This window comes from Podarcis muralis, chromosome 6 (assembly GCF_964188315.1).
Source record: "Podarcis muralis chromosome 6, rPodMur119.hap1.1, whole genome shotgun sequence".
Classification (NCBI taxonomy): Eukaryota; Metazoa; Chordata; class Lepidosauria; order Squamata; family Lacertidae; genus Podarcis; species Podarcis muralis.
The window spans coordinates 4,423,675-4,438,420 of record NC_135660.1 but is presented as its reverse complement, the minus strand read 5'-3'; the positions used below and the strand labels follow the sequence as shown (position 1 = coordinate 4,438,420).

Genomic DNA, 14,746 nt, shown 5'->3' with positions numbered 1-14,746 from the left:
AATAATAATAATAATAATAATTTATTTATACCCCGCCCATGTGGCTGGGCTTTGATGTAATACATCAGACATTAAAAGCTTCCCTAAACAGGGCTGCCTTCAGATGTCTTCTAAAAGTCTAGTTTATTAGGTTTGTTATGAGTAAAAAATCATTTTAAGTTAGAACTTAATAATTATTTCACTATTAATATACTTCTTCTTAATTGTATTTCAGTTCAACAGATACTTTGATAAAATACATGTTTTGTTATGTGCAAATGGCTTTAGATACCTATTAGGTCCATCAATTGCCATATAGCATATATTCAACACAAAAAACGGGACGCGGGTGGTGCTGTGGGTTAAACCACAGAGCCTAGGACTTGCTGATCAGAAGGTCGGCGGTTCAAATCCTCGCGACGGGGTGAGCTCCCGTTGCTCGGTCCCAGCTCCTGCCAACCTAGGAATTTGAAATCACATCAAAGTGCAAGTAGATAAATAGGTACCGCACCGTCGGGAAAGTAAACAGCATTTCCGTGCGCTGCTCTGGTTCGCCAGAAGCGGCTTAGTCCTGCTGGCCACATGACCCGGAAGCTGTACGCCGGCTCCATCGGCCAATAAAGTGAGATGAGCGCCGCAACCCCAGAGTCGGCCACGACTGGACCTAATGGTCAGTGGTCCCTTTACAACACAAAAAACAGCGACAATTTGTTGTTGACAAAGGACAGCTGGACATATAAAGGGCCCCGTTACCTTCAGTAGCTTAGGGCCTCATCAAACCTAAATCTGGCCCTGCTTCCAGGCTGCAAGCTTGCAGCTCACACAGCATTCTTCGGCAGAGAGTAGAATTGCATGGCCGGCAATCATGACCTGGTTTTGGAATTGATTTTTTTTAAAAAGAATTTACATCACCGTGAGACCTAGGAAGGGGAGTCAGTGTACAGTGGCAGGTAGTTCCATCAGTTACAATTGCAAAAAGACTTTTTTGTTGTTGTTCAAAAAAGCAATCACAGAATTGTAGAGTGGGGATGGAACCCAAAGGTCGTCTAGGCCAACCCCTCGCAGTGCAGGAATCACGGCTAAATGGGTTGAGTTACTGCAGATTTGGGCAACCCAGTGCCCTCCAGGTGTGTCTCTGGGGCCAATGGGAGTTGTACTCCGAAATATATGGGCAAAGGCTGCGTTAGGAGGTGGAGGATTTTTAAAATATACACATATATTGCTTGCTCTTTTAAGATTTTGTCTTGTTGGAGGGGGGTGCTGGGAGGGGAGAACTGCTTGATGTATGACTCCAGCTCCCATCAGCCCCAGCAAGTGGGGGTCAGTGGTCAGGGATTATGGGATTTGTAGTCCAGGAACATCAGCCCTGGTTCTCTTCCTAATCTAATGCCACTTTCCGTGTTGGAAAAGCCAGCTGTAGTCAGTTAAAATAAATTGTTGCTGTTGTTTAGTTGTTTAGTTGTGTCCGCCTCTTCGTGACCCCCTGGACCAGAGCACGCCAGGCACTCCTGTCTTCCACTGCCTCCCGCAGTTTGGTCAAACTCATGCTGGTAGCTTCGAGAACACTATCCAACCATCTCGTCCTCTGCCGTTCCCTTCTCCTTGTGCCCTCCATCTTTCCCAACATCAGGGTCTTTTCCAGGGAGTCTTCTCTTCTCATGAGGTGGCCAGAGTATTGGAGCCTTAGCTTCAGGATCTGTCCTTCCAGTGAGCACTCAGGGCTGATTTCCTTCAGAATGGAGAGGTTTGATCTTCTTGCAGTCCATGGGACTCTCAAGAGTCTCCTCCAGCACCAGAATTCAAAAGCATCCATTCTTCGGCGATCAGCCTTCTTGATGGTCCAGCTCTCACAGTTAAAATAAATACGTATGTGTAAAAATAGTTAATGCATGGGAAAGTCAGCCCTTGTCAGAACAGAATGCTGCACTAGATGGGGCTTTGGGTCTGATCCAGCTATCAATGTATCCAAGCAAACATTTTTACAGATGACCCAACCTGTTCTTCCAGGTTAATGAAAGCAAGGAGCAGCACCAAAAGCTCTGGGTGAACAGGGTTCATTTCCTGCAATATTATGCCAAAAATTGCAAGTTCTAAAAAGAGGGCTGTTTTTAAAAGGTACTGTCAGAAATAGACTTCTTCCTTGGAGATGATTGACGGGCTGTCAAATCAGCATATGCATATACAGTTGGAATTGTGAACCAATCATTTGACTCATTAGCATTTGAAACTTCCCTCTTCCCACCCAGAGTCCTCATAATAGATTTAATTACAGAGAGACAGTAACAAGGCCAGATTCCAAGGTCAAAATATGCAGAAACCAGAAATTGGATTCCAGTCTTGAGCTTGGAGGCCGCATGAGCTCTGAATACTTTCTGCGTAGAATTTAGTTCCTGAAGAAACAAAATATTATTTAATTTTTAAAAAAAGTGGTTCTGTTTATGAATCGCATTGCATGGAGCGTCAACAGTAAAAACAACTTAAAACAATTCCATATATTGGAAGCCATTTCATATGTGAAAACAAGGTCTGGTCTGATACAAATATGGATTGGGACAAATAAAATATCCACTTCAAAGGGGCTGTTGAAAAAAGGAAGGTCTTCAACAGACACATATAAAAGACAATAGAGAGATAATGGGAGGGAGTCCACACTAAAGGCTTGATTCCTATATTGTATGGAACAGACTTTCTGATAAAGATGATATCTGCAGGGGTTTTCTGGTCTCATGGAGGAGAGATAAGAGCCAAGGCCAAGAGTTTCAGTAGGTCAACGTCACCTTCTTAGTCCCAGGGATACACAGAAATTGAAATTATACATGTATAAAGGACCAGTCTAGCTTGGTGTGCACATTTTTTTTTGATCCTCAGAAATCTGAATCAGGCAAAACTGAAATGCAGCGGTTATACATGACTCAAAATAACTTTGTACTTTTAGCCAGGATCTCCCTTGGACTTTAAAAGCACTGGTTCCCAGAGTGAGAAGTGCAACCCCTTGGGCAGCAGTGAGATTACCTGGAGATGTAAGTGAGTATCAGACTTTGAGAAGCTGATATTCCTGGATCAAGTTCATCCGTTTTGTTGGATTAAACTAACTAGTTTTGATTGGAATTCAAATCAATGTGCAATTAATTATTTCTGTTTTGAATTTTATGGTGTTATCATCTTCCTTCATGCAAACCACTATTCTGAATAATGCGTTTTATAGGGTCGGCTCTGTGAATGAATTTTTGGAACCACGGGGTCAGAGGCACGAAAAACTTTGGGAACTACTGGTTTGAACAGACGTTTAGCCTGATGGGCTCATTTGCCTGTTGTTGTTGTTTAATGATCTGCGTTTTCACAGGCCGATGATTGTGTGTGTGTGTGTGTGTTGTATATATGTATTTTGTGTTTTCGTTTTGTTAGCTACCTTGGCCAGTGTGGAAAGGCAGAAAGAAAATAGAAATAAATAAGCAAAGACTGACATGAAGCCAGATCATTACCGGATCCTGTGGAAAAGTTATAATGAGATCCTTACTGAGAGAGCGAGAGAAAGAGAGCATAGAAACCTGGTCACTCTGTTTGTTTAAAATGGTCTCTGATCAATCTAGCTTTAACTGTGGTCTTGTTACTCAAACCAGGAAACATTGCTTAAAGATTAGTGATTGACCAGGATTTATATGTGTTGTATGATGCAATGAGCAAACATTGTGTTGGGAATCAGAAATTTGGGTGGGGATTTAGCTTTCTTTATCTGTGGACTTTTGTAATAAATTAACCTCAGGGTTTTTTTCCTGGAACGGTTCCTGTATTTAAAGCCTCAGACCTCAGTCCAATTGCTGATAGAACTTCTACAGCAGAGCTTCCCAAACTGTGGGTCGCGATACATTAGCGTGTCGGCTACAGTGTGTAGTTCGGTCCCAGGCAAAGCTCCCCGAATTCCTCCCGGGGCCAGAAAAGGGTTATTTTAACCTCCTCCTTACTAGTAAAACAGAATTAAGGTAAAGGTAAAGGTACCCCTGCCCGTACGGGCCAGTCTTGACAGACTCTGGGGTTGTGCGCTCATCTCACTCTATAGGCCGGGGGCCAGCGCTGTCCGAAGACACTTCCGGGTCACGTGGCCAGCGTGACAAGCTGCATCTGGCGAGCCAGCGCAGCACACGGAAACACCGTTTACCTTCCCGCCAGTAAGAGGTCCCTATTTATCTACTTGCACCTGGGGGTGCTTTCGAACTGCTAGGTTGGCAGGCGCTGGGACCAAACGACGGGAGCGCACCCCACCGCGGGGATTCGAACCGCCGACCTTTCGATCGGCAAGTCCTAGGCGCTGAGGCTTTAACCCACAGCGCCACCCACGTCCTAAAACAGAATTACTGTGTCATGAAATGATGCATGCCTAAAAAGTGTGTCCCCAGCATGAAAAGTTTGGGAAGCTCTGTTCTACAGAGTTCGCCTAATTCAGGACCAGGGTAGACAGTAAAGGTAAAGGAAAAGGGACCCCTGACCATTAGGTCCAGTTGTGGCCGACTCTGGGGTTGCGGCGCTCATCTCGCTTTATTGGCCGAGGGAGCCGGCGTACAGCTTCCGGGTCATGTGGCCAGCATGACTAAGCCGCTTCTGGCGAACCAGAGCAGCGCACGGAAATGCCGTTTACCTTCCCGCCGGAGAGGTACCTATTTATCTACTTGCACTTTGACATGCTTTCGAACTGCTAGGTTGGCAGGAGCAGGGACCAAGAAACAGGAGCTCACCCCGTTGCGGGGATTCGAACCGCCGACCTTCTGATCGGCAAGTCCTAGGCTCTGTGGTTTGTATATGCAGATAAATAATTCTGAGAGAACTCCTGTTTCTCTTGGAGAAGTTCTTCAAATGACTGGGTGCAGAAAATTGTTTTGTTTTTGCTCTGTGCAGTAATAGTAGAAAGTGTTTCTCTGAGGCTGTGCAGAGTGCCTTTCTTTGCCAGCGCATCCCCACCTCGCACAAATGCAGAGGGCAATTGCAAAGTGATTAAATGTGTTTAAAGTACCAGATTATTCCAAGTTTTGTGGAGGAGACCAGATTTAGCAAAATGCAGAGCTGCCACTTTTGCATAGAATAAAAATCAGTATTTTAGTGTGACAGCGCCTATACTCTGCAAACTCCCTCCTTTTGCTGTATTGTTCTCAGCACCTGCTGAATATATTTTTGTTAAAGAAAGCCGACTCAGACATGTTGTTTTATTTCATTATATATATTTGTTTTTTAAGTATCTGTCCTCTTAACCCCTTCTGTAGCCTTGGCATCTTAAGCATCTAGACTGGGTAATCTCTCACACTGGGCAACATTTTAATTCTAGACTGCTGACCAGATTTATTCGTAAATTATTATTTTCACTTCCGCAGGCTTAGCTTGCGTGGCTGGTTACTCAGAAGTAAGTCCCGCTCACTCTCAGGCAAGTGGGTGCAGGACTGCTGCCTAAATTCTGCAGAAAACACTGACCTGAAATCCCTCAGTTAACACAAAAGCACAGCATGAAATGAAATGATCCTTATCAAACCAGAAATCCATTTTGCTTAATACTTAATTCTGTGAGGAATGTTAGGGGCTGCTGGGTGTCATTTTAATCAGATACTCTGGATTATTGCTTTCAAAGCATGCATAGTTTCAAAATGTGCATGGGAAACTCGGAAGCAGTTGAGCTGCCAACCTTTTTTTGGGCAAGGCTCCTATCCTGTGCCTGTTGTAAACAAAAAATTGCCCTTTTCCCTTATGGGGTATCCAAGAGCCCATAGAGAGTCCTTACATAGGTTCCCTATTGGTAGGAGAGAATAACAGAGGCCAAGCAGAGAATATTGAGAAGCAAAGCAGCTCGTAAGCCTGATCTTTATTGATCTGTTGCAACAGGGTGCTCCCCTCACACGCAGGAGTGGAGGAGGAATCCAGAAAAATGGCCAGCAAGCCCTTATAAAGACTTTTGAAATTGCCACCCTGTAGATCAAGACCACCCCCCAGAAACATCATACATACATCACAGAAGGGGTGTAACCTAAATCCACCCCTCAGATACATCATACCTACATCACAGAAAGGGCGGTCTACAGCAGAAATCTGAGTGTTTTGTTTACCTCCTGTCTGCCAGGTTACCTGTTTAATGGTCACTTGATTGGATTGCCTGGGGAGCCTGGCCAGTCTTTAGTAATGATAAATACTTAGTTCCTCAACCAGGTCACAGGCTCATACACTATTCATATCTTAAATGTGCCTTTAAGACAGGATTTGTGAGGAAAGAGACAATGGGGAGGTTTCCCACTTTGACCTTTCAGAGAAAACATTTGCTCAGTTTAGGAATCAAAATGGTTCCAGGTCGGTCTTCCTGTGCTGATCTATGTACGTGCTTGGTTGGTACGCTTATGAACATTACCATATATCTAAGACCTCAAAATTCCTATCACAGAGGTGAATGTAACCTCAGCCGTACTGAAAGCAACAACTCATCATTATGGTTCACAGTGTGACAAGCCCAACAAGGAGTTCATGCTTTGCCGCTGGGAAGAGGAAGACCCACGGAAATGTTTAAAGGAAGGCAAGGAAGTGAACAAGTGTGCAATGGACTTCTTCAGGCAGCTTAAACTGCACTGTGGGGATCCATTTACCCAACACTGGACTTGCATTGACTATAATAACCTGCTAGAGCTTTGCCACTGGCGCAAGCAGCAGCAGCCGGTCTTGGATGAGTGCGTCCTGGATAAGTTGGGCTGGGTGAGACCTGATCTGGGACAGCTGCCAAAGGTCACTAAAGTGAAGACTGACCGGCCACTGCCTGGGAATCCCTATCATTCTAGGCAAAGACCACAACCAAACCCACCAACTGAAGGCGAGTTGCAGGCGTCCAAATATGGAAGCAAGTTGTCCTTCTTTAACTTTTAAACTGGCTATCTGGGCTCCTTCAAAACAACGCCAGACTTCTTGATGGCTGTAAATAACTCTTTCCTGGTGTGTTTTGAATGCTCTCTGTATTTGGTAGTCATTAAGGATAAGGGACGCGGGTGGCGCTGTGGGTAAAAGCCTCAGCGCCTAGGGCTTGCCGATCGAAAGGTTGGCGGTTCGAATCCCCGCGGCGGGGTGCGCTCCCATTGCTCGGTCCCAGCGCCTGCCAACCTAGCAGTTCGAAAGCACCCCTGGGTGCAAGTAGATAAATAGGGACCGCTTAATAGCGGGAAGGTAAACGGCGTTCCGTGTGTGGCTCTGGCTCACCAGATGCAGCTTTGTCACGCTGGCCACGTGACCCGGAAGTGTCTCCGGACAGACCTGGCCCCCGGCCTCTTAAGTGAGATGGGCGCACAACCCTAGAGTCTGTCAAGACTGGCCCGTATGGGCAGGGGTACCTTTACCTTTACCTTTTTAAGGATAATAAGATGTCCAGAAAGACGTCTACTTCTGCTTCATTGACTATGCAAAAGCCTTTGACTGTGTCGACCACAGCAAACTATGGCAAGTTCTTAAAGAAATGGGAGTGCCTGATCACCTCATCTGTCTCCTGAGAAATCTCTATGGGGGACAAGAAGCTACAGTTAGAACTGGATATGGAACAACTGATTGGTTCAAAATTGGGAAAGGAGTACGGCAAGGCTGTATATTGTCTTCCTGCTTATTTAACTTATTTGCAGAATTCATCATGCAAAAGGCTGGGCTGGATGAATCCCAAGCCGGAATTAAGATTGAAGGAAGAAATATCAACCTCAGATATGCAGATGACACAACCTTGATGGCAGAAAGTGAGGAGGAATTAAAGAAACTCTTAATGAGGGTGAAAGAGGAGAGTGCAAAATACGGTCTGAAGCTCAACATCAAAAAAACTAAGATCCTGGCCACTGGTCCCATCACCTCCTGGCAAATAGAAGGGGAAGAAATGGAGGCAGTGAGAGATTTTACTTTCTTGGGCTCCATGATCACTGCAGATGGTGAGAGCAGTCACGAAATTAAAAGACGCCTGCTTCTTGGGAGAAAAGCAATGACAAACCTAGACAGCATCTTAAAAAGCAGAGACATCACCTTGCCAACAAAGGTCCATATAGTTAAAGCTCTGGTTTTCCCAGTAGTGATGTATGGAAGTGAGAGCTGGACCATAAAGAAGGCTGATCGCCGAAGAATGGATGCTTTTGAATTCTGGTGCTGGAGGAGACTCTTGAGAGTCCCATGGACTGCAAGAAGATCAAACCTCTCCATTCTGAAGGAAATCAGCCCTGAGTGCTCACTGGAAGGACAGATCCTGAAGCTGAGACTCCAATACTTTGGCCACCTCATGAGAAGAGAAGACTCCCTGGTGTTGGGAAAGCTGGAGGGCACAAGGAGAAGGGGACGGCAGAGGACGAGATGGTGGGACAGTGTTCTCGAAGCTACCAGCATGAGTTTGACCAAACTGCGGGAGGCAGTGGAAGGCAGGAGTGCCTGGCGTGCTCTGGTCCATGGGTCAGACGCGACTAAACGACTAAACGACAACAACCAGGATAATAAACTTCAAATGGTAAAAAATAAATAAAAATACTTCTTGACATAGTGCACTGTTGAACTATGGAACTCACTGCCACATGACATGCGATGGCCACCAACCTAGATAGCTTCAGAACAGGATTAGACAAATTCACAGAGGAGAATGCTCTTGATGGCTCCTAGCCAAGATGGCTCTGTCCTGCCTCTCCAGACAGAGGCAGCAACGCTTTGGAATGCCAGTCGCTTTGCGTGTGCCCCATGGGCATCCGGTTTTCCACTGTGAGAAGGGGGTGCTGCGCTAGATGGGCCTGATCCGCTGGGCTCTCCTGATGCCCTTAGGAAGATGGGCGTTGTCAACATCTGCAAACAGAGCTGCTTTTCGGGTCTCTGGGAGCAGTGGAGCTGTCCGGGAGACTCAGTGCCCCAGCGGTGCAGTAAAAATCATGGTTATCATTTCCTATTGCAGTAAAAATAAAAGGGCCTGCACTTGTTAAGAAATTCTTTCCACGAGTACTAGTGGTTTCCAGGCTCTGTGAGCTTATGACAGCTGCGTCCTGAATGAAGCTACTTCAGGAGATGGTGCTGGGGAGGGGAGGGGGGGTCCAAGCACACCCAGCCCCTCGTAGATGAGGAGGAATGTGGAGGATGATTTGCAGCAAAATGGAAAGCGGGAGAGGCACACGCAGCTGCAGCAAAAATATTAAAAGTCTAAAGAAGTGGTTCGCAAGGTTTGTGGTGCTACCCCCCAGGGATGACCTAGGGGGGCGCTAAGAAGCAAGGGGGCGTTGGGGCGGGATCAATGACTACCAGACTTTGAAAATCTGATTTCCCTGGATCAAGTCCACCAGCTTTGCTGAACTGATGAGACTAAATACAGTGGTACCTCGGGTTAAGTACTTAATTTGTTCCGGAGGCAGAGCTGTCAAGCGTCCCTTATTTGGCGGGACAGTCCCTTATCCCAGCGCCATGTCCCGCTGCTGTCCCTTATTGATGATGTCCCTTAAATAAGCTACTGAAGTTAATGGGGCCCTTTCTATGTCCAGCTGTCCTTTGTCAACAACAAATTATTGCTGTTTTTTTGTGTTGAATATATGCTATATGGTAATTTATGGACCTAATATGTATCTAAAGCCATTTGCATGCAACAAAATATGTATTTTATCAAAGTAATTGTTGATCCCTTATTTTGGCTGCTGATCCCTTATTTTCAAGGCTGCTGGTCCCTTATTATCAAATCTGTAAGTTGACAGCTATGTCCGGAGGTCTGTTCTTAACCTGAAACTGTTCTTAACCTGAAGCACTTTAGCTAGTGGGGCCTCCTGCTACTGCCGTGCAGATTCTGTTCTCATCCTGAAGCAAAGTTCTTAACCTGAGGTACTATTTCTGGGTTAGTGGAGTCTGTAACCTGAAACATATGGAACCTGAAGTGAATGTAACCCGAGGTACCACTGTAGTTTTAACTGGGTTTTGAACCAATGTGCAATTAATGGTTACAGTTTTGAATTTTATTTTATCTTCCTTGGGGGTGTTGTGCAAACCGCTCTTCTGAATAATGCTTTTTATAGGGTCAGGTAGAGGGTACTAGGGATGTGGAACAAAGGGGGAGGTGACCCGGAAAAGTTTGGGAGCCACGGGCGTGAAGTCTGGTTAGTGGCAACCAAGCAAGCGTTACGGTGGTGGCATTTTGTGAAAGAAGATTATTTTAGTTGGCTTCTCTGGGGACAATGGAAGTGTGAGCCTTTGGGGGTAGAGTCAAACCGCTGGAGATTCAGCATGATAAAATTAATTAAAACATACCTGGGATCTCTTCGGCAAGAGGGATGATCCAACATGATGATCTTTTCGGTCAAAAACGACATTAGAATATTTGCTGAGAATGTGGTATTTGCTGAGAAGGTCCACTGCAATGTTAATTAATAGCTTTCTCCTTGCAAGTTCTGTCTCTTTTCTTGCTCCCTGTTCAGCACCGCTGGGGGAGTTTTACGCAGAAAGGCTTCTAAGCAGCTCACAAAATATAAAAACCAATGACACAACATCACAGCTTAAACCTCCACAATTAGAACCACAATAATACGCGTTTCACAGTTCTAATAAATAATTATTTCAGTGTGGCAGCACTCCCTGCTTATTGACATCAGGCAGAGTCCTTCACCGCTATAGACATTTTTGTTTAGGCATCCATTTAGAATGTTTAAATGTCTTTTATACTGGTTTTTACCTCATTGTTGATTTTCACGTTTTATGTTTTGAATAGTTTTTTAACTGGTTTTAATTCATTGTATTCTTTTTGCAAATCCCTTCAAGGTTTTGTTTTTACACACAAGCAGCATATAAAGATCAGGCTTGCTAGCTGCTTTGCTTCTCAATATTCTCTGGTTGGCCTCTGTTATCTTCTCCTACCAATAGGGAACCTACGCAAGGACTCTATATGGGCTCTTGGAGACCCCCTAAGGCAGGGGTCTGCAACCCGCGGCTCCGGAGCCGCATGTGGCTCTTTTACACCTTTGCCGCGGCTCCGGGGCGGATACTAGCGAGGGGAGGAGGCGCATTGTGCGCCCCAACACTCCCCACTGTGGCAGGCGCTGTACTGGCTGTGACGTCGCATGGGGGCGGTGCGTGCGTTAGTCACACACCGTCCCGACGTCACCTTCCCGCCCACTGTCAGATCGGACATTAAGGTAAGAAACAATATATGCAGTGTTATATTTGTTTTAAATGTCGCAGTGGTTTTGCGGCTCCCAGTTGTTTTCTTCGGAAACGGGTCCAAGTGGCTCTTTTTGTCTTAAAGGTTGCAGACCCCTGCCCTAAGGGAAAAGGGCAGATTTTTGTTTACAACAGTGGTGATGCAGTAAAAGTGTCAGATCAGGATGGGGCAGCAAGCGGGCGGAGAGAGACCCACATTCATGCAGACAGAAGAAGAGCCTGTTGCAGGATCAGGCCTCCCCTCCTGTGGTTTCTAGCAACTGGGATTCAGAAGCGCCGCTGCCAGAGCCATCCTGGCTAGCAACCATCGATAACCCTCTCCTCCTCCACAAATTTGTCTAATCCTCTTCAAAAGCCGTCTAGGTTGGTGGCCATCACTGTGGCAGGGAGTTCCACAGTCTAACTGTGCGCTGCATGAAGTACAGGCGCCAACCATGCTGCACAACTGCCAATTGATGTGCCACTGCCAATGCCCGGGCCGATTTCAGCCACACAAGAGGGCAGAATGGGGCTCATGCACAACAACTGACGCACGTAATGAGCCCAAACAAAAGACTCGTGCGAACGGGAAGTTGCCTATACTTTCTCTCATCTGTCCTAAACCTTCCAACCTTTCATTGGATGTTCACTAGTTCTACCTCGGGTTAAGAACTTAATTCATTCTGGAGGTCTGTTCTTAACCTGAAACTGTTCTTAACCTGAAGCACCACTTTAGCTAATGGGGCCTCCCGCTGCTGCTGCGCCACCAGAGCATGATTTCTGTTCTCATCCTGAAGCAAAGTTCTTAACCCGAGGTACTATTTCTGGGTTAGCGGAGTCTGTAACCTGAAGCGTATGTAACCTGAAGCGTATGTAACCCGAGGTACCACTGTATAGGAGGGAGAAAAAAAATTTGCTCTCCTCTTTCTCTATCCCACGGATAACTTTCTAAACGTCTATCATGCCGCCTCTCCCTTGCCTTTTCTCTAAAAAGTCCCCAACTATGCAACTTTTCTTCATTGCTCCTTGCTCCTTTGAGTTGCCTTTTTCTGAACGTCTTCCAAATCTACAATATCCTTTTTCAGGTGAGGCGGCCAGAACGACACACATTATTCCAAAACTGCAGTTGCACCACAGATTTGTCTTTTTTTAAAAAACAACACACCATTTTTATTGATTTTCAAATAAAAACAGCCCATCAACATATCCACTTCATAATCCAATTAAAAACAATAAACTAAAATTTAAAAAACAACCAAATTACAGTCCAAATTGTTAATTACTAATTTTTCCGGGTGCCCCATAGTCTGGACCTCTGAAGAATATCTCCAATATTCCTGCCTCTTCTTGTTGCTTTCATATTTTCCACATTCTGATCTTAACGCTTTAAAGCTCTCTGTCCCTGGCTGCACCATAGATTTGTCTAATGGCGTTATGATTTCGGCAGTTTTCTTATAAATTCTCCACTCAGAGGGTGACCCTGGACCCCCCCAACCCCTTCCTCTCAGCCTAGGGTTGTTGTGAAGCCGAGACGGAGGGTGGGGAGAACCACACTGAAAAGGGGGTTGGATATTTTTGGGGGATGCCAAATGACTGATGAAACTGTAGAACAAAGCCCAGTTCTTTTCTGATTATGGGCCAACGCCCTTTTCTTTCTCCATCTCTGCTCCGACCTGGGATAAATCAGTTCCCAAAAGTAAGATATTCCTCCAAGACTAATTAGGTATTCCAGGCTGCACCCAGGATAAAGGGGGGGGGAGGGGATGATGGGAAATTCCACAGGATTCCCCCCCCCCCAGATGCTAAAGCCAGTCCCTGATATAGAGGAACAAAGGGATTCCTTTTGCAGGAAGGGCATGCATACAGATGAGGCCGGGGCCTGGGACATCTGGAAGAGCCTTTCTCCTGAGGGTGAAGACCACAATACTGTATGCATCTTCTCAAGGAAGATTAAATGAAGCTTCAGATAATGCTACTTATTTTTACAAGCCTGAGATGCAAAGCTGTCATGCAGATCCACATATTGCCCAAGGTGATCTATTTTACTTTTGCAATGCTCTTTCAGTTCACTGTTGCTGTTTTTCAGAAAGGGGGAGGTGAGCTTTGCAACATCCTGTTTTTTATTTTTCATAGTTTTTTTAAGGTTTCCACCTTATTACAAACAGAGTTTTGCCCTGTTGGAAGGATCCCCAAGGGAATCACAGGTAAAAATCCTTGACAGGTGACCATTCAGGTAAAGGTAAAAGACCCCTGGATGGGTTAAGTCCAGTCAAAGGCAACTATGGGGTTGCAGCACTCATCTTGCTTTCAGACTGAGGGAGCCGGTGTTTGTCCAGAGACAGCTTTCCAGGTCATGTGGCCAGCAGGACTAAACTTCTTCTGGGGCAACGGGACACCATGACAAAAAACAGAGCGCACGGAAATGCTGTTTACCTTCCCGCTGCAGTGGTACCTATTTATCTACTCACACTGGTGTGCTTTTGACCTGGCAGTTTGGCAGAAGTTGGGACAGAGCAATGGGCGCTCACCCCATCACGAGGATTCGAACCGCCAACCTTCTGATTGGCAAGCCCAAGAGGATTAGTGGTTAGGCCATAGCGCCACCCGCATCCCTTTGACCACCCAACCTCTGCTTCAAGACTTCCTCTTCTTCTTCTTCTTCTTCTTCTTCCTCTTCTTCTTCTTCTTCTTCTTCTTCTTCTTCTTCTTCTTCTTCTTCTTCTTCTTCTTCTTCTTCTTCTTCCTCCTCCTCCTCCTCCTCCTCCTATCCCACCTCTTCAAGTAGCGTAGCTCAAGGAGGCTCACATTTTATCCCCAGGGCAACAACACTGCGAGGTAGGTCAGGCGGTGTGATAGGAATTTCGAGGTCTTAGATATATGTTAGATGTTCATAAGTGTACCAACCAAGCACGTACATACATAGATCAGCACAGGAAGACTGACCTGAAACCATTTTGATTCCCAAACTGAGCAAATGTTTTCTCTGCAAGGTCAAAGGAAAATGGAAAAGCCTCCCCATTGTCTTTTCCTTCACAATTCCTGTCTTAAAGGCACATTTAAGATATGAATAGGGTGTGAGGCTGTGACCTGGTTCAGGAACTAAGTAAGACTAAGACTGGCCAGGCTCCCCAGGCAATTCAATCAAGTGACCATTAAACAGGTAACCTGCCAGGCAGGAGGTAAACAAAGCACTCAGATTTCTGCTGTAGACCGCCCTTTCTGTGATGTACGTATGATGTATCTGGAGAGGTGGTCTTGAGCTCCAGGGCAGGGAATTTAAAATGTCTATATAAGGCCTTGCACGCCATTGTTCTGGGTTCCTCCTCCCTCCTGCGTGTGGTGAGTGGGGATTCGAACCCTGGTCTCCCAGGTCCTGCTCTGATACCCTAACCACTACACTAGCTCTCTTATGTTCACATGAAGAAGGGACAAAGCAGTGTTACCCTACTAGTACAGGAAAACCTTCAACGACTTGGGACTTGTTTATCACCCCATACGCACCCAATCAGCTGCTTTGATTGGTGGAACTAGCACTCTAACGGGTGCCACACAATTCTCGCTTGTATTTGTAAGAATTCAAATTTTTAGCTTGGCAGCACCCATCCTGTGGAACTCCCTGCCTCTTGACACCAGGCAA

The 14,746-nt window shown here is 45.8% G+C and overlaps 1 pseudogene; it reads left to right on the top strand.

Annotated features, from left to right (window-relative positions):
• Nucleotides 1-6,354: 6,354 nt before the first annotated feature.
• LOC114596767 (NADH dehydrogenase [ubiquinone] 1 alpha subcomplex subunit 8 pseudogene) lies at nucleotides 6,355-6,955 on the top strand (annotated as a pseudogene).
• The last annotated feature ends 7,791 nt before the right edge of the window (nucleotides 6,956-14,746 follow it).